This window comes from Microtus oregoni, unplaced genomic scaffold (genome assembly GCF_018167655.1).
Source record: "Microtus oregoni isolate MIOR12 unplaced genomic scaffold, Mior012 000050F_ref0000143, whole genome shotgun sequence".
NCBI lineage: Eukaryota > Metazoa > Chordata > Mammalia > Rodentia > Cricetidae > Microtus > Microtus oregoni.
The window spans coordinates 8,093,273-8,118,224 of record NW_024543256.1 but is presented as its reverse complement, the minus strand read 5'-3'; the positions used below and the strand labels follow the sequence as shown (position 1 = coordinate 8,118,224).

General features: G+C 40.4%; 1 protein-coding gene across 2 annotated transcripts in view; it reads left to right on the top strand.

Moving 5' to 3' along the window:
* Positions 1-13,075: 13,075 nt before the first annotated feature.
* The window catches only part of LOC121437170 (synaptotagmin-like protein 4), a 51,679-nt gene continuing 39,802 nt past the window's right edge, over positions 13,076-24,952 (top strand). For both annotated transcript variants that reach the window (XM_041637016.1, XM_041637017.1), the window contains exon 1: positions 13,076-13,196. The gene's annotated coding sequence lies outside the window, so the exon portion shown is untranslated. The remainder of the gene's footprint in view (positions 13,197-24,952) is intronic.

The window sequence follows — 24,952 nt, the reverse complement described above, 5'->3', positions numbered from 1 at the left end:
ACTCTAGTAATGCAGGTTGTGGTATAAAACAGTCAAAACATATGCTACAGTTTCATCACAAAGCCTGGGCCAAATGATAAGCGAAGCTTTATAAGACATTCACACTCTATCACAAATGGACACCCTTCCTATGACAGTCTGCAAACTTCAAGAGAGCCGTCTTCAGTGCACTGTCAGGACCAGTTGAAATGTTGTATAGTCCATGTTTTCCTCTGATTCTGGCCCATGTAATGAATCCCTTTTAGGGGAACAGTTTGGTAGTGTTGTAACAGATTTCCTCAAAAGGATCCCTGCGATTGTTTTCTGAAGTATTGATAGTGTCCCACTATGTAGAATGTAGAGGGGGAAGGATTAAAGAGAACTCTAGGGGGCCAGAGATGGTGGTAAAAGTTTTGAAAAGGAAGATAAAATGACATAGCACCAGAAATTTGTTACTTTTACCCCCTACCCCGAGTCAGAGTCTCATGTTGTCCAGGCGGACCCCAATCTCGCCATGCAGTTGAAGATGGAAGATGACCTCAAACTTCTGATCCTTTTGCCTCCACTTCCTGAGTTCTGGAATCTCTGGTGTATACCACCACATTCACTTTCCTAGGGACTTTTGGGTTAAGGAGTAGGTCTGAACCTAAAAGGTGACCTTGAAGTTACATGTTAGAAGTCATATAGGTAGAGTAAATCACATCTATTATATTCTATAGTTATCATACTCAAACCATATTATTTTGCAGATGAGAAACAAAGGATAATGAGATAATTGCCAGTATTATTTTCAAGTATACTTGATTTATTCAATGATCTCCTATCTTTTGATTCCCAAACCAGGCACGATCTTATTGGCATGGAGTGTCTCCAAATGGAAATGTCTGAGTCTTATTAAATTGTGAAAAAGGCAAACAAAGGGTTAATGGGACTCAGAGTACATGCCAACCTGCTTTTTATTTGTTTGTATGTTTGTTTCCTGTGCTGGGGATTAAACCCAGGTCTTCATATATGTTAAGCAGGTTCTCTACCTAGCCCCCGTTTTTTCTTGTCTAAGTTTGGAAACATTGGAAGTATTAGGATGCTTTTCTTGCCTTGAAAACTTGAGTTTGATGTTCTTTAAAATTGAGTCATCTTAGCCTGGTGTATTACACATTGAACTTAAACTTCAATTTCTTTATTTAGCATTAATGTGTTCTGAACGCCTGTGAGCCATAGTTTTGCTATGCTTGTTGTCTAGTGCTACTATGAGCATGTAAAACTCTTTATATCTGGCTTGGCATGCAGCTTCCTTCTCTACTTGTTCTCTTTTCCTTATTTTGTTCTTAGTTTGAGGCAAGAATAGTGGCTCTAAAGTTTTTTATGAATTTAGCTAAAACCATTTGGGCTATTTTTAAATGATCTATGTCTCTGTGAGTATTTCCCCAAATATGGGTTTTTAAATACATTCAAATGTATTTTGCTCATCCAACAAGACCAAATGAAACCCTAGCCCACAAAAACTATCTTTATGACTCACTTTTCCTCCTCTTCATTATCTTAGACTCCAGACGACTGGACGCAATTTCTCAGGCAGCTATGTAATTCAAATTAAGGGAAAAAAAAAACAAAGCTCCAAAGCACATAGGGGTTGTGGGGTTTTGCTTAGCACCAGATAGGGCTTCTTAGCTTCAATACTATGGATGTTTTGGGTTGGAAACTTCTTTGCTCTGGTGAGTTATATAGAGCAGCACTCCTGGTCTCTAGTGACAAGGTAGTAGTAACATTTCTCCCATGAGTGTGATAACTATAAGTGTCTCTAGAAAATGCAAAATGACCCCCTGGGGATGAGGCAGAATTATTCCTGGTTGGCAACTAGTCCCTGGATAAACTTATCAGTGAGCTCCTTGGCATACAAAAATAGAGGTAGACAAAAGTGAAATTTTGGTAGTGATTGAAAATTCCAATAGAAAGCTCAGGTGCTGGGTATGTAGCACGATGGCATAATGCTTACCTGGCATGCACAAGGCCTTGGGTTCTTCCCCCAGCACCACCACCACAATAAGAAAAGCCATCAAGAAAAAAATAGTTTGCATTGCAATGAACATTCTGTGCGTCTGGATGATTGAACTAAAGGGGTGTACTGCGTGACACAGCTTCCGATGCCACTAGGATGAATGAAGGGGTGTTGGGAAGATGGAGGAGCAAGTTGCATTTTTTTGGTTGTTTTATTTTTAATTAATTTGAGAGGCATACTGCATGGATGAGAAGGAGGGACTAGCAGGTGAGTGGGATTGGGGTTCATGATGTGAAATTTCCAAAGTATTGATAAAGAATTATGTTTTAAAAAAGAAGAAAACGAGTTTGAAACAAAGGGCACTGTGGGATAATAGGAGACCTGAGTGTTGGCACCTATCCAGCAGGAATCCAGGGAAGGCTTTTCATAGAAAGTCACTTCTGAGGTGAAGGCAGAGAAGGAAATTAGCCTAAACATGAATTAATAATGGCAGACAACACTGAGAGAATTCAGTGTTTGGGAGGAAATGTAAATCATTTGGTTTGGCTGGAAGCCAAATGGTCAAGAATAAGGAATAGTAGAATACATGCAATGTGGGCAAGGGCCATTCCAAGGCATGAAAACAAACAGATTGAGTTCTCAGAGTTATGGAAGTAAGTTAACATTTTGAGAACTGATGTAGTCTAGATAAGGGATAGTTCTTGTCTGAGTAAATTGGTAATGTTACAAATGAATTCAGATTCCATATGGGTGTAAGAAAACAAGATCTAGAGACTACTTATGTGTGAGAACAATTTCAGACTTATACTATTAGGCAGATAATAGTGCTGTACACTGGGCTGGAAAATATTGGGGACAAAAATAAAGATGAAGCTCAAGCTTGGAATAGCTGAATTTTAAGTAGCTAGTTGTGATCACTGAGGTGAGGATATGTACCTGAAGATTAGAACACAATGTTGAGTAGAGCTACAAGACTGAGCGTTACCAGGGGAAAGTGAAGCTGTAGGAAAGGATGCTATCCAAGGCAGAGCATATATAATAAAAAAGATATCAGGTTGAAAGAAATCCTTATGGCAGTGGTTCTCAACCTTCTAATACTATGACCCTTTAATATAGTTTCTTGTGTTATGGTAATTCCCAACCATAAACTGATTTGCATTGCCACATCATAACTGTGATTTTACTACTCTTATGAATTGCAACATAAATATCTGATATTCAGGGTATCCTATATATGAGCTTTGTGCAAAGGTCATTTGACCCAAGGGTTTTTTTTTTATCTACAGGTTGAGAAATGCTCTTCTTATGGTTTCTCTATTTGTGTTAACTCTTAATGGAATTCTTTAATTCACTGCTGAGGATTGGATAGGGTTTGAGTGTATCTTCCAAAAATTTCTGTATTGGAAACTCGGTTTTCAGTGTGATGATGATATTAAGAGGTGGTAGAACTTTTAAGAGATGAGACCTGGCAGAACATAATAAAGTCATGCGGGTATTACCCTTAAAATGCGTTAAGACAGGTCTCTTGGGACTTTAGCTTAGTTCCATGGTAGAGTTTTCTGGAAAAAGAGTTAACCTGGCTTTGCCCCTCACTCTGGTTTCTTTTTTTAAGATTAATTTTTATTTTATGTATATGGGTGTTTTGCATGCACATATGTCTGTATATTATATGTATTCTAGCAGAGACCAGAAGAGGGTGTCAGATTGCCTGAAAATGGAGTTATAGACAGCTGTGAGTTAATACATTGGTGCTGGGAACTAAATCAGGGCCCTCTACAAGAGAAGCAAGCGCTTCTAACTACTGAGCCCTATATTCAGTCTCTTGGTTAATCTCTCTCTCTCTCTTTCATGCTCTTGCTATTGTGATGTTATCTGCCATGAGGTCTATGTAAAAGCTGAGCAAATGTTGGCAACATACCCTTGAGCCTGTAAGATTAAGTAGCCCTTTTTTTTCTTTGAAAAGTAACCAACCACAGATACTTCATTACAGCAATGAGAGTAATAGATAGTATTATAGATAGAGAATATATAAAACATTTCCCCTATCAACCTCTACTAATTTATCTTTTTTGGTGAAACATCACCATCCACATTATTTTATTTGTGTAACTGATTATCTCTCAGTTACTCACACATTGTGTAATAGTTTAATTTGTAGATACTAAAATCTTAAAAAAAAAACCTCAAGCATTCAAAATTAAGAATTTTATCTCATATCCAATTCAAGCCTCCAGCTCCCCATCTCCATTGTAGCTTGTTGAGTGATCCCACAGATCCTCCAGAGAAGAAAAACTGTTTGGTCTTTTCTCTTGTTTTCTTTGATTCTCTTCCTTCTTTTTTGGCCTACTACTTCTGAAAAGTCCTAGTTGTAGGGAGGCCATGGTGAGTGTGGGCTGTAGCTTTTTGTTGTTGTGTCACAATATCTGGGAAAAAAAAAACCAAAAGGGGGAAAGATATCTTTTGGATCATGGTGTTGGATATTTGTCCATGCTCACTTGGATCTTTTTTCATTGAGCCCATGTACGGTAAGGAAGAATATCATGGTGGTTGAAGAATATCATGGCTCACCTCATGGTGGACAGGAGGCCAAGAGAACAAAGCAAGAAGCTGCTTGGGACAAGATATGCTGTTGAAAGGCACACCCCAGTGTAACTGGAAGTTTCTTGTCTGCCTGGTCCTGCAGCTGCTTTTAAAATAACCACTCAGGGGCTTAATATTAATTATTTACTGTTTGGCCTATTAGCTTAGGCTTATTATCAACTAGCGCTTACAACTTAAATTAACCCATTTCTATTAGTATATATTTTACAATGATACTTCCCTGGCAGCTGCTGGCATCTCTCAGACTCCACCTTCTTTCTCCCTCTATTCAGTTTGGCTTTTCTGCCTAGCTGTATTCTGTCCTGTCACAGGCCAAAGCAGTTTCTTTATTAATCAATGGTGATAAAACATATTCATAGCATACAAAGGGCATCCTACATCACCCCAATGACTTAATTCCTACAACTAGGACACTTCCAAATAGCCCATTCAGTTACTAACCTTTCAGTGGCTTAGCTAATAATCAAATTAGTGTCCTCCTGATCCAATGACTGTTTAACAGCACTGCCAGTTTCAAACCAAGTGTTCCATTAATGAGCCATCTGGGTGTGAGGTACTTTATATCCAAGTCACAACAGTGAAAAACTCAGTTGAATGGTGGTGGTATAATTAACCACCAATAAACTGTGTGAGGTAAGCACCCCAAAAACTACTGCCTTTTTGGGTCATGCTTTCATAGTTTGTTTAGAAATTCCTTCCCCAGTCCTCATCACCTTAGGAGTATCTTTTCCTTGTACAACCGTATTTTGTTTATGAGCTAACAAATAAAGCTTACCTGAAGATCAGAGTGCAAAACAGCCACACTTGTCAGCCATACCGACCAGACAGTGGTTGAATACACCTTTAATTCTAGCAGCCACACTAGTAAGCCATAAAGGCTGGGTGGTGGTGGTGCACGCCTTTAATACTAGCACTAGAGAGGAATATAAGGCCGGGTGAGACAGAAACTCTCTTTTTCAGTCTGAAGATTTCATAGAGGTTAAGGGCTCTCTAGTGGTTGACCGCTATGCTTCTTGGATCTGACCCCAATATCTGTCTCTGGGTTTTTAATTGGTCATGCTACATCGATGTATGAATTGACAGTTTTTCCTTTCAGGTCTTAACCACTTAGCTGTCTTCTCCTTGGATTCCCATTTTTTGTTATATCTCCCAGATATGCACAGAAAAAAAACAAAAATGAAAAACCAAACCTGTCTGCCCTCTAGAAAGCATAATCCATCAGAACATTCTAACTCTTGTACCCTCTATTTGACCCCACCATTGTGAGTTCCTCTGACTAGTATTCTGCTCCTGGATTCTTCAGATAAAAGTCAAGTACACAATTTTATTTTTCTAAACACTGGATGAGTCATGTAAAGTTCTTCCAGGAACACTCTATGCTTTTCTAGTAATACAGGTAGGACTAAAATCAATTTAGCAAAGAAACCTTTCTAAATTACAGCCTGGTATTAAGATTCCAGTTTCCTCCTTTGAAAGGTTTAACTGAGTTTTTATTTTATTATTTTTTTTGAGCAGAGAATCATAGGTGCTTGCTACTCTCCTCAAAAATAATCCTCTTTATTTTTCCAGTTAATCTCTAGAATTCTCTCTCTCTCTCTCTCTCTCTCTCTCTCTCTCTCTCCCTGTGATAGTCTGCCCAGCATCTTTCTTTAGAATGGAGTGTTATTCTTTAAATGAATGTCCTCAATCTTGAGCCCTTAGTCAAAACTTGTAGAAAGACAGAAAAAAGTACCACCATTGAACATCATTTTACTTATATGTGTAGCAACAGATCCATATGTGTAGACACAAATATATATTACTTATGCATGTCTATGTATATGTCAATATATGATATGTTTACTTATTACTAAATGGTAAGACAGTTAAGAATATGGAGTATGAAGCCATAGCTCACTTCATACCCTGGGTTAACTATCAGTTCCCTTTATCTATAAAGATAATAATAATAGCTGCATCCTGGGATTTTTGAGTATGAGGTATAATACATGTGTATCTTCAATTAATACCTTAGAACAGTGTTTATAACAGTAGTATGTATTATGTGTGCTTACTATTATTGTTGCTTCTTCTTCTTAAACTATCAATGTATAATCTATGTGGGAAAGATCTTTATTGCTGTTTATTGCTAAGTTTCCAGCTCCCTGCCTGGCAGTGGTGACATGTGCCTTTAACCCCAGCACTCAGGAGGCAGAGGCAGGTGGATCTCTGTGAGTTCAAGGCCAGCCTGGTCTACAAGAGCTAGTTCCAGGACAGGTTCCAAAGCTATAGAGAAACCCTGTCTCGACAAAAGCAAACAAAAAGTTTCCAGCTCCCCAAATTTACATATAACACACATTAGTAAATGTGTCTGCAGACTGCTTATGAATAAACTAACATTACATTTATGCTTTTAATATTAAGGTAGGAGCAGAAAGAGCAGGTTCTGAGAATATTAAGAAGCACAAGCAGAAGAGATGGATGAACCTGGAGGCCATTTGCATTGTTTTAAAAGCCATAGAAGAGGAGGCCTTAGTGAGGAATAATGGGGGAACAGTGTCAAACATTGCTTGAGAGTCAAAGGGGAATTAAAGTGAAAAGAAATCACTACATTTGATAACAGAGAACTTCTGTATTTCCCTTTCGTATCTGGGTACATGCTGCTCTTCTTTTCTTGAAAGATGCTTTTATTAAAATGAATGACCACTCAGAACAAATCTTTGAAAACACATCTTAAAAGATTTCACCCCAAATTACCAACTGCCAGAGAACAAATAAACCCAGCACTTACCTAGTCCTGGCCAGAACCACAAAGTCCTCATCCTAAATACAATTCAGTACAGGTTTCTCTGACCTGGACACTCCGCTTGAAACAAACAACAAAACCTGCTGTTTATGTTCATGATGCTCCCTCCTAAGAGTGTCTGTCTCCTTTTAAAACTGTAATTACACCATACAAAAACTCTTATAACTCAATAGAAAAAAGACAATCAAGTTAAAAGTGAAAATGGTGTGAACACTTTGCTCTTGGGAAAGTAAAATGGGAAAGCCACTTTGGAAAGCAGTCAGGATTTCTCAAAAGACTGAACTGAGTTTCAATAAGAACCAGCAATTCTATTCCTAGGTGTATGTATGTATGTATGTATGTATGTATGTATATGTGTTCTTTGAAAACAAATATTCATTAAAACTTCATATATGATTTTTATGTGAGCATTATTCATAATGGTCAAAATTGGAAACAATTTGTATGTTGCCACTTCTGAATATATAAACAAAGTGTGTTTATCTGTAAAAAGAGGATTATTGAGCTAGAAAAAGAGATGAAGACCAGTTAAATTAGTGTATAACCAAAAGTCCCAAACCTTTAAGTCTCTGAAGGTCTAACTCCTACCCTTATGCTGTGAGTTAAATTTTGTTCCTTAAAATTCATGTTGAAGTCCTAGCCCTCACCACCTTAGAATGTGTTCTAAATTGGATCATTGCAGATGTAATTAGGTAATGTAAATTAATTAAGATGGACCCTAATCTATTATGATTGATGCCTTTATTAGTGAAGCTCTCATCCCTCATAAAGAAGCTTCTTTTTGCAGCAGATGGCGATTGTTAGAGAGATACACAACAGGTCAAAATGCAGAGAATATGGGATAATGGAGTGCCTAACTCTAAGTGATGTATCTGCAATGCAACCCATCACCCAAGGCTTAGGAAAAGCCACAGAAGAGAAGACAGAAAGACTGGAAGAGCCAGAGACGCAGGGCATCTGCTTTTAGATATTGTTTCCTATACGTGACAGGAACAATGTACACATGAACTTGCAACAATATGGTTGCCTGAATGCCGTGAGCATAATGATAAAAGCAGTTGACATGCTGACTTAGGGAAAATTCCACATGATTCCACTCCTACAAAGTCACACTTCATTGGAGAAAATTAATATTCATTTTCCCAGTATGTTTTAATTATAGATAGCTTCTTGGTTAGAGGTGGTTTTTGTGTCCACTTTCCCTGCTCCATGGCATTTTGTCTGGTTTGAACCTGTGCAGGTCTTAGGTGTGCTGCCACAGTCTCTGTGAATTCATATGTGTCAGTCTTATTGCCAACATACCATTTTTAAAAAAAATCCTCATCCATCATAAATTTTTCTGGCACTTTATGCTGTAGCAATACTACTTTCTTTGTTGTTCCATTGTAGAATACCTAGTGTTTATAGCCCCTTTACATTGCTGTATGCTATTTTCTCCTGTAATATCTTTCAACCTTCTTGATCTAAAACCTACTTGACCTTTAAAATTCAAAGAATCTAACTTTTTCCAGGCACTGTATTAGTTGCTTTTCTATTGCTGTGATGAAATACTATGACTTAGGCAACTTATAAAGGAAAACATTCAGTTGAGTTTATGGTTCCAGTGGCTTAGAATCCATGATGGCATAATGAAGGCACAGCAGCAGGAACAGGTGAGTTCATATCTTGATCCACAGCTCGGTGCCAGAGAGGCACACTGAGAATGGTGTGTGTTTTGAAACCTTAAAGCCTACCCCCCAGTGACACATCTCCTTCAACACAGCCACATCTACTAATCCTTCCCAAACAATTGTATCTCCTGAGGACCAAGTATTCAAACCTGAGTCTATGGGGCCATTTTCATTCAAACCACCACAGATTCTTCACTAACCATTGCCAACCACACAGAGGTAAATGGCCTTTTTAAGTATTCCTATGTTCATCTTCCCAGATTTACATTTTCTATATTGTATTTATATTTGTAACTCACCTCTCTTTCCATATCCTACTTAATAAACTGTGAGCTCCCAGAGGAAAGAGTTGCTCAAATCCCATTGCCTACCAGAGTTTCACAGTAGATTCTTAACATGTATTTCTGAATGAATGAGCTTTTTTTTAAATATTTATTCTTTCTTCTGCCTTTCCACAGCACCTACTGAAATGCTTTACAAGTAGATGGTACTTAGTATATCATGACTTTCTCGGCTGGGATCATTTGGCCATATCTGGAGACAATTTTGGGAAATGCTACTAGCATTTGTGGATAGATATCAAAGGCATTGCTCAACATGCTGCAGAAGAGCCTTCTCCACCTCCCAACAGGGTACTCTTCTGTCCCAAATGGCTGTGCTGTTAACACTGAGAACCCCTGATCTTGACTGAGTGAGGGACTAAATCTACATTTCCTACCTTATACTCATGGAGTCACTGTAGACCACCAGTGCATTAGATGTACTTTGTCAAGAAACCTGGTTTTTGTGCAGTTTTACAAAGGGAGAATATTGGCAACCAGGATTAAAACTTGGACAATTAAATGGCTTTTGACAGTAGGAGAATAGATATACAAATTGTAATAGCTTCATGTTTGGGAATGTGATATAGAAACAAACATGAATGAACTGCATCTGTCAGAAGGGATACAATCACAGACGCATAAGGTTTTCAGTTTTTTGGGTTTTTTTTTTTTTGAGACAGGGTTTCTCTGTAGCTTTTGAGTCTGTCCTGGCACTCACTGTGTAGACCAGGATGGTCTTTAATCCCAGCACTTGGGAGGCAGAGGAAGGCAGATCTCTGAGTTCAAGGCCAGCCTGTTCTACATAGTGCATTCCAGGGCAGCCAGGACTGTTAAACAGAGAAACCCTGTCTGGGGGTGGGTGGGTGGGTTATAACTTAAAAGGGTTGTTAGGAAATAAAGGAGTTGGGATAAATGTCTTCCTTAGGTCAATTCTGGTGGAAGATATTTTCATTTCTACCAAGGTAGATATTAAAAAAGGTGTTTCCACAAGCCAAGGGAGTGTGTGTGTGTGTGTGTGTGTGTGTGTGTGTGTGTGTGTGTAAAATACAAAGTCCACAAAAATCTCCCATCCCAACCTGGAACTTATTGCCAAAGCTTCACAGAACAAGATTTGATGTATGAAGGGTTTCTTCACACTTTAGAGGAGAGTATTAAAAATCTAAACAACTACAAAAAAATTGGTTTTCCATGTTTAAGAACCTGAGTGCTGGATTTTTATTGTTGTGTGCAAAAATTGAAATATTTTTCTCTATTAAAATTCTTTTCAAAAGAGTTTTGGTACTGAGGCTAGAGAGATGTCTCAGTAGTGAAGGGCACAGGTTGCTCCTCTGGAGGACCTGGGTTCAATTCCCAGAACCTACATGCTAGCTCACACCCATCTGTAACTCTAGTTCCAGTGCATCTGATGCTTTCTTCTGGCCTTCACAGAAGCTGCATGCTTGTGGTGTGCATACATACATGCAGGTTAAACATCTTCACACATAAAAGTTAAAACTTTTAAAAAATAAGATGTCAGATTTTTGGTGTTATCAAAGCCATGTATACTCAGAAGAAAGCTAAAAAATAAAGAAAAATGAGAAGAAAACAAAAAGTCCATCAGTTCTGTTACTTACAAATATTCATCATTATTAGTTTGTGTATTTAAAAACGTAATCTACTCCCATTGTTAGAATCATATTCTCTACTAAATGTTGTATCCTACTTTCAAATAAAGTTATATATTATAAATATATTATTCAAATAATAATATATATACTCTATTATACATAGTATAAGCATTTCTTTGTCATTGTAAACTGTACATACCAGTTTAATTGACTATAAAATATTCCATTTTTAGGACTATATAATTCTTTACTTGACCACAGAACTATGTTTATCAGTTTTTTTTTTTAATTCTAGGTTATACTGGAATTAACATATTTGAGCAAAAACCATCCATCTCTATTTCCTTAGGATTCATTAATTCACCCATCATACAATTATTACTCAGGGCTTACCTCAAGTGGCATGTTGTCTTTTATTAAGAAACCCTGGAAGAAAGAACAAATATAAGAGACAAGCTTTATGGGTTCAGCGTTGGTTGTGTTGAATTTGAGGTGCTTGCAGGATATCTGATTGGAGATGCTAAGGAAACAGAGCTCAATGTAGCCATCTGGGAAGAATTATAGAATTACATTCGTGGTCATATAGATGAAAGATACCATTTAGAGAGGGAGAGAGCATATTTATCTTCACTCTGAGATTGTCTGCCTTTCAGAGGTCAGACAGCAGAGCATGAACCCTACAAAGAGATAGAGAGGAAAGCAAAACACAAGGAGGAAACGCAAAATGGTGTGATGTCACAGGTACCACAGAAACCGTGGCAGGGAGAAGGAAATGGCCAACGGGGCTAAGCGTAGGGAAGAGGTTAGGCAAGATAAGAAGCAGCAATGCTTTATTTGTTTATTTATCAAGGAATTTATTGACACAGAGATCATTGGTTGGGTATCTTGTTTAGCTCAGTTCCAGTGGAGGAAGGAAGAGTTGAGAGTGAATGAGAAAGGAGAGAGTGAGAAATTGTAGACCCATCTCACCTGGAAAGTAGATTTTTAATAAGTTGACCCTGAAAGGAGGCATGGAGAGCTCTTGCATATGGGCTGAGACACAGATTTTCTTTTAAGATGGTAGAAATCTGAGCATGTTTAATTGGTGGCAATACATGTGAGAGATCTGCCCAGCTTTCATGACTGATGTGAAGTAAAGAGGGTCAGAGTGGAAGGAAGGGATGGGGGTAAATACAAACATTTTCCTGTGTATTGGTAGACATTGCCCAGTGCTCTCAAATACAGTCTTCAAGCAGCACACATGCCTGCTAGGAGTTACAAAAGAGCTTATTTGGTTATTATTCAGCCCTCATTAAATGCTATTCACAATCTCCCCCCCAAAAAAAACTGTTTGCAAAAGAATCTCATTATTGATCTAATTTGTTCTCTAGTTTCTAATGAGTTGAATATTTTAACCAGTTGTGTCTTTGAGTGTGACTGTGTGTATTTAATCTGTATCCTTTACCTAAAGAAAACTTTCATTTGCCTCAAATAACAACAACAACAACAACAACAAAACAACAAAGTTAATCTGAATGGCGCACATATTAATATTCCCAAAATAAAATTCAGACTCCTTTTTCACTTTTTATCTCCCAACTATTATCCTCTCCTGTTCCCCTCCCACACTCCCTCTAACCTCCTTTCTTTACCTATCTAGTCACCTTTTTATTCTTTATAAAATTTATTCAAGTTATTTAGTTTTGAAGACCCAATCTGTTTCATGAGGACTGCTTGCAGGGTCCTGGGGGATTATTTACAGGAACATCGGGTCCTTGAAGAAGCTATCTTTCCCTCCCCTGGAGAGACTCTTGTTTTTTAGAAGTACTTCACAGTTGAACAACTTTTGGTTCTCTGAACAAAAAGGTAAGTGAATTCCCACACCCCCCCCCCACCGCCACCACCATCATCTAATAGTGTGAGCAAGGATACGCATATGTGGTGGAGAAGGTACATCCAGTAGGTCCTCAAAATCTGCTAACTCGGGAGGAAATTCCTCCAGTGCCTAAGGCTTTGGTTCCCAGAACTCTCTTGCTAATTGGCCCTCTGCTAAAATAGCCCTGCGCTCGGTGCGGCCCCTTTAAGAGTCCAGCTCCTCCCCGCTCCAGGGAAAGTTGCTGCTTTTTCCGCCTCCTGGGAGGGTGAGTAGGGCCGGCCGCCGGGGTTGCGGTCTTGGTCTCCACGGAGCTAGAGACCCTCCCTACCATTCAGCGCCCAGACCTTCGGTCACCTAGTAGCACCTGTTGCAGGTGAGAGGTAGGTGGCAGCTAGTGTCTGAGCTCCCCTTGCCCTCTGTCTGAGACTTCGCGGACCCCCAGCCCCTTCTATAGTCGTCTCCGCCCCCCGCGGGGGGCGTGTGTCCTGTTGTACCTTCTGTGTCCCTGTCCTCTGTCCCCAACTGCCACACGGGCAGGTCTGTCGTGTCCGCGTCTCGGGACCGCACCCCCACGCGGAGCCTCCCATCTGCTCCGGCGGTCCCTCACTGCCACTTTTTCCTTCTCTGGGGCTGCTTCTGCCTGGTTCCCTCGGACCGTGTTTCTGGGTGCTGCCTTTGCACAGGTATCGCTGACCCTGCGCGCCCAGGCTTTTTCCCGCCAGCCTTGGCCCCTCCGGTGAGCTGGCCTGGTGCGGGCTGGGACGGGCTTTTAGCGGAGCTGTGTCCTCGGAGTTGGCCACTAGTCACCTTTTGGTGACTGTTTCTCACAGGGTCTGGCCCCTCGCTGTTCTTGAGACCTCCGGGCTTCTATGTTCCTAGCTTTGTCTTGTCTGTCTACCACAGGTACCGGCTAAGGGCCAGGTGACTGGGAGTTCTGCCTCAGTGGTCTCCCTTTGGGCTTGGAGCTGCAGCCCCAGCTGTGTACTTTAGAGCGGAACTCCTTTCTCATACCCGCTGGAAGCAGGCTGAGGCTTTGCTTCTGGGAGAAGGACACTAGTGTTCCTCCTGCCTGTAGCATCGGAGAAGATGGGATTGGAGGAGAACTTGATGGCAAAATAATTCGCTTCAAATTCCAGTAGCTTGAAAAAGTGATGGGTTTTGCTTTGACCAACCCTTCCTTCCCCTACTGTGCTGCAGCTTCAGGGCCAGAGGACCTAGCATTCTAGAATACTGCTTCTAGTAGGACCGATGCAAAGCCTTGTAAATCTGTGGGAAAAATTAGTCCCATCAGATTCCCGGGTGCTCCCCTCCCCCCTTTCTGCTTTTTGTTGCTTTGAGACAGGTTCTAGTGCTTTTTGTTGCTTTAAGACAGGTTCTAGTTTAGCTCATGTTGGTCTGGAATTCTTAATGTAGACCAGGCTGGACTCACACTGATTGGCAATCCTCCTGCCTCTACCTCCCAAAGTGCTGCCATTACAGGCATTACATCTGCCCTCCGCTTCTAATTGTTTTCACTGGTTACTTTTCTGCTCTTTCAGCGTCATATCCCCGCTGTTCATAAATGTGTTGATATTAAGGAGTTAATGAACTAAAGGGTAAATGTACCCTGAAGTAGTGAAAACAATGTTTAATGGAGAGAGCTGTGGCAATTTTTTCTTGGTGTGTGTGGGGGAGGGGATGTAAGCACCTGCCGGAAACCCTAGTACAACGCCCCGCCCCCCTCACAAAACTGTTTGTGAGACTCCACTTAGGTAGCAGATGAACACTGGTAACATGATTTCAGATGCTGCACCCTAGGTCAGAGTGGTGAACTTGGGCTTGGAGGTCTGTTCTGGGATTGTTGGTCTGTGTGTTTATGAAGCATTCTGGGTGGTGTTCTCTGAGCAGTTTGCCGTCAAGACTGGACCTACTATGATGCTGCCACAATGAGTGCAAGTCAGGCATGGTGGGAAGTTCTCATATTATCTCGGACAAGCCACATACTAATTCTGTGCAGTTGGTGCTACAGTTAAACCATGAGCCGGTGAAAAGGAGACCGAGGTGCTAAGGGCAGTGCCCTCAGTACGTTCTGACAGTGGGACAGAGCTTGTGCGAAGCTCTAAGTTTGGGTCCTTTGCTCCATCTTAGATGTACTGTGGAGGAATTGAATCACCTCATTCATATCCTCACCGAGTTCATGTCAAGCCCAGGGCCAGTTGCATGTTGCCCTGAACGTGCCTGGACGAATGCGGCCTCCAAGGCTCTCAGGCTCCATGGTAATTTAACTGTCCTGAAGTTAGGAGAGCATAATCCTGGATTTTAGAGGTGTGTGCATGGATTCTAGGGGTGGGCACCTGATTCAACTTCTTCCTTTGCTGATGGCCAGGGGAGAGACGAAGGTGCAGCAACTGACAAGTCTTTGACAAAAAGATGTGTGTTGTGTGGCAAAGCCACATCAGGTGGAGTGGTGCTGTACCCTTTCTGTTGGTAGTTTAGGCGAAGATAGTTGGGAGAATGGCTTCCTCAGTTCCAACTCTGGAACTCTAAACTATTGTTTCCTCTCGGAAACTTGCCATTCATATACCCCTTCTCACTATTTCTTATTCACCCCTCAGGATGTAGCCTAAAGTCATTGCCTTTGAGACAAACTCATTGAATACACATGTCCTCCCTTACCCAAGCGGAATGGCTAGTTATATTATGTTTAAAGACTTTGTTTGCACTCCAGCAAAGGTTCGAATACCACTCTGCTTTTCCATCTGGAAGCTTGTAATCTCTGTAGGGGCAGTAACTGGGTCCTGAAGCACAAATAATTTGTGCTAGGGATTGGGGATGCCATGTCTCCAAGGGATTGAGATGTGCTGGTGGCGAGATTGAAATGAGAAGAGACCATCCTGAGCTCCTTGGAAACCACAGTAGGGGTTTGTACAGAAGAGTTGTATCTCTGCTGGGAGGAAGGCACTGACCAACCGACTTAAAATGCAACTCCTTGCCTAAACATTCTTTCCTGCATTTGTCTTGCTTATTCTTTTACCTCCACCCTATAACACAAGGCCATGTGGGTCGGAATTGCTGTCTTTTGTATTCACCATGGCCAAAGGAACCAGAGTTCTCAGCACATCATAGGAGTCATACTGATTGATGTTTGTTGACTGACTGAATGAATGATAGTGCCATTCTAGGAATTGGAACTCTGCTGTGCTTTCCTGAGCCTATAACCAAACCTTCTTGGTTTGTGACCTCATACATAAAAGGGTGCCAAGGCCCAGTTCACATACAGCTTTCCTTCTGCTGTTTGTTTCCCTTTGAGATTCTATCCTTGATAACAACTTTGACCTAGTTGTAAATATTTCCTCTCTTTTAAATTTCTAATTTGTTGGAGACAAGATTCTTAGAATGTATCATAGGCTGGCCTAGAGCTCATCACTGTGTATCCTAGCTGGCCTCAAACTCATGGTGATTCTGCCTCTGCCTCCTGAGGGCCAGGATTGACAATGTGAACCAACATGCCCGACTTGAGCCGCCTCTTTATGTTTAAGTCCAGACCTGTGGGTGGAAATGTAAGGATACTTCTCTCCTTGGTTCATTTTCCTACCAGTGGCTGAACTGGGAAGGGGGTGTGAATTATCAGATGTCCTGAGGCCTTTCAGGCATTTGACAAAGTCAGTGAGAGGGTACATACTGTGCAACAGGGAAGTGAGGAGCTCAAAAAGAATAAAAGATGCCACAAATTAGGTTTCTAGTCTCATCGCCGTTGACCTTTGAAAGTGTGAGGTGGTTATTGGGTTCTGGACTGGCAGGAGAACTTCCGGTGTAGTGCACCTGCCTCTTTGTATACTGGTTCCATATAAGATGAGGTGACAGTTGTGTGGCAAAACAAAATTGCTGTTTTGTTTAAATGCAGTGTGGAGTATCCAGAAAAACTTTCAGAATGCATTTGATAACGTCAGACTGGGAAGGATCATCTCACCTTTTTTTGCATGTGTTAACTTCTTTGAAATTTAAGTTTGCACAATAACTGCTTAGGCTCTTTAAAACTTCTCTCTCCAAACATTGAACACTGGAGTGTCTCAGTCTGCAGACTTTTCTCCACCCAGACCTTCTCAGAACTTCATCCAGCACCATTGCAGTAATATCCCTCTGGATGCTCATCATTCATGTTGCTGTTCTGGGCCTTTCTTCTATGCTGACACCTCATGTTCTTAGTGACCTATTTGACATTTCTACATGTCATCTGATAGATGTCTCAAGGGTAGCGTGGCCAAATGAGGATTTTTATTTGCCCTATCATCTTTAATCTTTCCCTTCAGCTTTCCATTACTAAGAAAAAGGGCACCATTATCCATTTAGTTGGTTGAAACAGGAATGTCGGCTCACCCTTGATTTCTATCTTCTTCTTAGTCTACCACATCCAGTGTTTGAACTCTTGCTGATCTCAATTTCAAACTGTATCATGTATTCTTCCATATGCCTCCATCTCTTCTGCATGCCACCTTCATCCAAGCCACCATGTAGTTTCACTGAACCTTCTTCCCCCACCCAAGACAGGGTTTTTTTTTTGTGTGTGTAGCTCTGGCTGTCCTAGAACTAGCTCTGTAGACCAGGGTGGCCTTGAACTCACAGAGATTCTCCTGCCTCTGCTTCCCAAGTGCTGGGATTGAGGGTGCTCACCACCACTGTCCAACTTCACTGAATATTCTTATACAATGGTCAAGTATATGCAAATGTTTGTGTGGAATCACTTTGTATGGGCGTGTGATGGATCTGTGTGTGAACACATGTGTTTGTGGTTGTGTACACAGAGGCCAGAGGAGGGCTTTAGGTGTCCTCTCTATTACTGTTGTCGTATTCCCTTGAAACAGAGTTCCTCACTGAATTTGGGACTCACCATGTTTTGGCTGGGCTGGCAGTCAGGGAACCCCTGTCTTCCTGGTTCCACCCTCCCTGTCCATTCCAGGCTTTTTGCCTGGGTTCTGGGAATCACACTCTGGTCACCATTAGAACTCTTACTCACTGAATCATCTTCTCAGTCCCTAAAAAATCATTCTAGTATGTGACCTTCTGGGTGAGGGAGATACTGATCAATGGATAAATAATTCACTTCACCTGGAGAGACAAGTTTTAGTTGTTTATTGCACTGCCTGCTGACCACTGCTAATGAATTGTATATTCTTAAAAAAGAATAGATTGAATCTTTCTATAATGTATATCTAGAACAAAAATTGATTCTAACTCTTAAATACATAAAATTATTATCAATGGAAGACAAATTTTACACACACACACACATTTTAAAAATTGAACAGGCAAGACCCAGTTGTCATCTCAGAGGGTTTACATATTTCCTAGCAAGAGTATTTACTTATGCTTTTATTAAGGAGGAATGATTTTTTCAAAATATCTCTTTCATTTTTTTCTATGGTAGAGATCAAAGCCATAGTCTTATGCATAGTAGACAAGTACTCTAGCAGTCCCAGTCTGGGACAATGTAGAATTTGCCCTGAAGAAGCTTGACTATGATGGGAAAGAGACAAGGCTCAGGGGAGATCAGGATATTAATTTTGTGTTGCTTTAACTCCAGGATAGAGAACAGCCTGTTTATGAGTAGAACACATGGAGTTAGATGATACAGGGTCCCTGAGGAAGCTGGGGGTGGTGATTGAGCAGAATGAAATGGAGAAAATACTGGACTTAGAGAAAGGGAAATAGCTTTTTCATTGAGACAAAAGAGGGCAAAACTAGTGATGCCCTGGAGGACTGGGATTCTGAGGGTGGTCCTCCTGACCAGGAGTGGTGAAAGTTCTAGTGGGATCTGAGAAGGATGAAAAGAAGGGTGTGCCATCAATATTATGTATATGTGTTTGCATCACATTTACTACAAATGTTACAACTTTTGTAAAAAGCTATGAGAATATGTATAAAGCTACGAGAAGTTGTTTTGTAGTTTCTCTCTACCTCAAGTCCCAGAGGCTGTTTCCCTTACTTTCCAGCATCACTCAGCAGCCACAGGTCTGGAATCATTGTGGACAATCTACTTTGAGAGATTTGTCTAGATGACTGTGTCAGAAAATGACAAGATCAGAGATTAGACACTGCCAGCAAGTGAAGAGTGGAAATGAGAGAAGACAATCTCATGTCTATGACCATTTCAAACTACCTTGAACTCGAGGTTCTTTAAAGGGATGGAAAACTATGGTAGCTGCACTATTTTGTGTGTCTGTGTCTTTAAATTATTTCCAATGACATATCAGAAAGCTTGGTTTTATCTGTGGTGGACCCACAGTGTGGTAGCTATGAGAACGTTGCTGTGTGCTAGAAGCCCTGAGCTGGGTCTGGCCATCCATACATTTGAGATGAAGTGGAGAAAGACACCAGTTTTCCCCCCTGGGGAGCATTTTGGTAGGAAAACCATGGGTTAAACAATGCATTATAAAATTTATTGCGACTGGGAAAAGTTAGGAAAAGTTTAACTTTTGACAAATCAGCTTGATTTAACAGATATCACCAGTTCCTCAAGAAAGCATGATAGTACCTTTTATATCTTTTTTGTAAACAGTTGAACATTGGGGCTGGAGAGATGGCTCAGTGGTTAGGAGAGCTTGCTGCTCTCCCAGAGAACCTGAGTCTGGTTCCCATCACCCTCATCAGGCAGAGTACACATGAACCATATATCCACAAATAAAAAAAATCATTAAAAAGAAAATCAACAGTGTCTTTCTGCAATTTTGTTCAATTGACAACCAAACATTTAAAAAAAAAAATTTGTTGCCAGTGTGAGTAGACCTTTTTCTTTTGGATCTATCTGTCCATTTGATTTCCTCCCTTAATGATGATCTGTCTGTATTCTGTCTATTGGCTGTTTTCCTCTCTTGTCTGATACCACTAACTACTCTTCTTTCTCAAGGTTTGGAGAGCGCACAGCATCTTCTCTCAATACTCATAGCCATTCAATCACATTTCTGCTTTTTTCTTATATAGCTCAGTGTGCTCAGGGATATGAGGATATTTTTAATACTTGACCCAGTAAGAGTTAAAATATAATTTTATTGCTTTTGCTTATCTTAATTCCTAGAGGGAATTTTTTTTTGCTTGTCTTTTTCTCCAGACATTGTTTGTGTGACTATATAAGATATTCCCATCTATTTACCCATCCTTTCCATCTTTCTATATTTATAGGTTAAAAAATACAAATGAACTCATAATATATACATTTTTATTTAGTGTACTACAGTAATATTTCAGTGTCAGTACATAGAACCGAGTTTTTAAACAGTGGGATAGTTTACCAGTAATTGTATTATGTATATGATGGATTTTTTCTGCTGCTTTAGACATTGTTCATCCCCAGATCTCTCTTTATATCTCTCTCCCTTTGTTTGTCTGTCTCTGTCTCTCTCTCTCTCTCTCCATCTGTCTATCATATCTCGAATGTCAGCTCAATAGTTTTTCCAAATATAATAGCTCACTTCAAATGGTCAATGCTGTTATATTAAACATGGTCAGTAGTGATAATGACTAAAAGAATTCTAGTAAGAGAAGGACTAAGAATTCTCCATTGCATTCGGAGATTTCCTGGTTCTTTCTGTACTAGAAGCAATTTCAGGGTTCTATGAGGTGGAAAGGTAGACTGATGAGTTAATAAATAATTGGGGAGATGAGGAATTGGAGGCATTGAATCTGAATAATTCTTTAGAGAAATTTGGCTCTGATGAGCAGAGAAAGGGTAACGTCAGGAGAGGGGTTGAGCTATGTAGAATCCACGTTTCATTTAGTGTCTCTGGAGGCTGAAGAGAAGGGTGGTATTGACACAGTAGAGTCCTTATGCCTCATGGGAAGGGATCTGGAATTAGGTGGAGGCTCATCATGAGTGGGCATAGATGAGCATAATTTTCTAGATTTAGCAACAGGAAGTTGTCTGTTGACATAATTCTCCATGATAGAGAAGAAGTAAGACCAGCCTATTGGAGCAGGAGTTGAGGTAGACAAGGTCTGGGTTGAGCAGGTATTGTAGGAACTAGGAGGGCAAGCCAGGTCCAGAGAAGCATATTTGTGGTGCCAAGCAGTGTTAAGGCGAGCTTGGTGATGAAAAATTCATGTGGATAATAATCTACCAGGGTGAGTCTTTTCTTCACTGGATCCCAGAAGCTCTTCTGAAGGCATAAAAGCACACAGGTGAGTTCAGATGGGTTAGGCTTTTTAAAAATCAGAGATCTGTAATGAAATTAGGAGTTAATGAGCATGCTGACAAAAGTGCATTTGGGATAATAGACTCCAAACTGTCTAGGAAAGGAAGTGAAGACAGGAAGGAGCAGAGCAGATGAAAGAGGGTTTGTGGAAGACTGTCCAGCGAGGGCTGGGAATAGGAACGGCTTGAGAGATCACTGAGTGAACAAGATAGAAAGATAAGGTGTTAAATTCAGAGAGGAGTATTGAATCAATGATAGCAAAGGTGGAGGAGAAGTTCTGGGCAATAAGCTCTTGGGTGTGGTTGAATGATAAGTGCTATTTTTGTTGCCAGCTCATTCATTCAACAAATATTGATTGAGTACATATCATAGGTCAAGCAGCACTCTAGACACTGAAGGTACAGAGACGAACAAAATAAAGTTCCATTTCCTTCCTTCTCCACACTCTACAAGGCTTATTCTCCCATACAGCTAACAATCCAGTAAAGGAGCTGATATATACTGAAAAGTGTAACATTTCTAAAAGAAGAGGATAGCTTCATTGCTAAGCAGATTCCTCTATGTGTAATTCTACTTAGAGCTAATAATAATACCACAGCCAATATTTACATATGAGTGGCAAAGAAAGCACATCTAGATATTCCGAGTGCTTGACTTTTCTTAAATTCTACTTGCTTCTTTACAGGAATTAGTTTCTCTTCCCCCTTAGAACTTTCAAAGAAACTTTCATGTATCTCATCAGTTTTGCAAATAAAGAAATATACGAATCTCTTTTGGATGTTTTAGTGGTTATCACTCTTTTTTTCTTTGTTTTTTTTTAAACTGTAAGAACATTGCTTTTGCAGTACACCAGATGTTGATAATGCATGCACTAATCTTGCACTAGGGATTTGAAGTAACGTGTCAAGTAATTATGGTTAAACAGTCTAGGAGGCAAGGAAGACTTGCAGTAAGTTAATATATTACATTTCTTTTATATTTTGTAATTTTCCCTGCCTTTTGTATGCACACACTCACATACATATTTATTAACATTTTATTTGAAAGAAATTAACACTTTAAAATGATCTGCCACATATGCAGCTCAGGTCAAGTTCAGATACAGGTTATTTGGTTGTGTTTAAGGTTTCTATGGCCATAGCTAGATCACAGCATCCCTAAAATTAAAAAGAAGCCAAATGCATGAAATCACAGCTAGGTGTGAACATGGCTAGATTAGTCATGAGCCATCATGATTTCTCATTTAAGAGGATGGCGTGGGTGCTTTTTAGGTGACGTGGCCTGCAAGAAACAGATGCCAGTTAGAGTTCAGTTTAGAAATCTCCACCATCTGTGACCCTGGCAAAAGAACAGGGTCTTCCCTGTGGGTTTTCAGCCTTATCAAAGCTTATCGAGTCGGGAATGATAATGAAGTTACAAGGTGATAAGCTTTACTGAAAAGTTACAGCCTGACCACACTTAAAAATAAGTATAAATGAATTAATTTTATAGTATTCCTTTATTTGGGGATATAGGGCTGGGGTGAGTCAGATAACACCAAATTCAGGGCTTTGTCAATGCTGTTCCACTGAAATACACCCCCGGTTTTTGAGACAGGATTTCCATACATAGCCCAGACTGGCCTTGAACTCACAGTCTTGTTGCCTTGGGCTCTGCTTACTGGGATTCCAGGTAAGCACCACCATGCTGGATATTTTTGATTTTTGAATACTCTTTGTCTTTAGGGAACTAGATTTTAGTACAGAAGGGAGTGAACTGGTTAGCCTCCCACTATAAATTATAAAGCTAAAATTCAGCTTTATAGGCCCTTATGGAGTCTGCCTGGCTTCCATGAGAGGAAAATTTTCTAGTGCAGATTTTGAAAGTTGGAGAATTAAATTTTTTTCATAATAGCTATTTCTCCTGTTGCCAGGTGAGGCATTTGGACCCATGATCTCATTTTGTTGTTGTTGTTGTTGTTGTTTTGGTTTTTCAAGATAGAGTTTCTCTGTGTAGTTTTGAGACCTGTCCTAGAACTTGCTCAGTAGACCAGGCTGGCCTCTAAATCCCAGAGATCTGCCTGCCTCTGCCTCCCGAGAGCTGGGATTTGAGGCTGCACCACCACCTTGCAGGCCATTGTCTCGATTTTGACCCACACATGTAACATTTCTGTGAATCGCACAGTGTGGAGAACTGTCTCTCGGATTTGTGGTGGGTTTAAGCCCCGAGAAGCAGGGTATTTTGAATGTGAAATCATGAGAACAAGGCCACAGCCTCATGCTAATGTATGGCGCTCTGGAAGAGTGGAGTGAGGTAAGTCCTTTTAGGGCTTACTGTACAGTCGTATACAGTATCTGAAGAGGAAATTTCCTCAAACCACTTGTGAACAGGATTTGATGATTTGGAAAGTTAACTATGTAGCTACCATATGGGGAAAGCTGTCCCCACATAGGATTCTAAGAGCTAACTAAGGAAATTTCACTGTGGTTCCTTTTGCTTCCCTCAGTGTGCTACCACTGTTCATTAGCAGAGATGTGGGGAGAGTGGAACTTCCCCCATCTGTAGAGCACAAGTCAGTGGGATGCGAAAATAAGCCAGACTGAGGGACTCTTGAACACTGGTCCATTAGTAGGTAATGACTTTAAAAACCTACCTCAAGTTCCCAGGCACAAAATGTCCTTCTTTCCAAATCTCACTGTGCAGAACGCTATTTCTAGACTATAAAGAGACGGTACAATCTAATGGCAGAGACCTTGGACCCTGGAACCTGACTGCCTAGTCAGAAAACTAGACTGTCTCTTCCAGGGTATATAACCTTGGGCAAGTTATTTGCTCAGTCTGTGTCTTACGTTCCTCCTTTGTAAAATGTACACAACATTTTAGAACCTGCCTTATGGCATGATTCGAAGGACTAAATAACTCCATGTGTAGAAAATGTTCAGAGCAAATATAGACATGTTGGCCGCTGTCACCTTCAACACGGTCATCACCCTAGCTGGTGTGTATCTTAAAAGGAGCTGAAACTGCAAACCACCAAAGCACATGCATACACACCCATATTATAGAAACCATTTAGAAAAAAGATATTTGAGATTCTGAACCTTCGTGGGGAACTGTGAGCTGGTTGTAAATTTCTCACCATTAAGGAAAAACTGAAGTCAACTTTGCCACTGTAGACAGTTGACAGCAGGCCCAGAGAGGTTAAGGCCTGACGCATGTGTGAGAGGAAGCTGTGCTCCCAGGATGACCTGGTGGGAGGCTGGACTGCTGTGGACTCTGGGTACTTACTGTGAAGCCTCACTTGCTCTCTGATTTAGGAGCCATGGCTTTGAATCTTTTACTTTGTCTCCATTCCTGTTTTTCTTTTTTTGATCCTACTTTAAAAATGTATGATATTTTTCTATGTTTTATGTATTTTTATAAGTCACTTTAAATCCTGTCTGGAACAGTGTATAAATAAATATCTTTAAAAACCGATCATATCTAATTACTAACATTTGCTTAATATTTATGCTTACCAGTCTACATCCATGCAGAGAGGTACGGGCAACTTTCCATCTGGGCAAGAATACTGATTAGATTTCTCAAATTTCATAGAAAGATGTCAAAACAGCCATATGCTCATATATTTTCCAAAGCATATGGTTAATAATAATTAAAACTAAGTAGCTAACAATATTAGGTTCTTATTCCAGGCCAGACACTATGCTATGCCTTTTATTCATGATACATATTTGAATCCTCATAGCCCCTGGCGGGGGTTCCTATTATTGCCATTCTTTCAAGTGGGAAACCTGAGTCTCAGGGAGGTCAGATAACTTTTGCAAAGTTCGAGAAAATGTCGTGAAACTTGAACATAGGCAGCCCAGCTTCTGAGCCAGTGCTTTCCACACAGTTCTATGCTATATTGTCCTTAATTAGAACTCGACGTCCTCACAGGACAGGCTATTTCTGTGTTATAGAACATACACTACCTGCACATTTTACCTCCA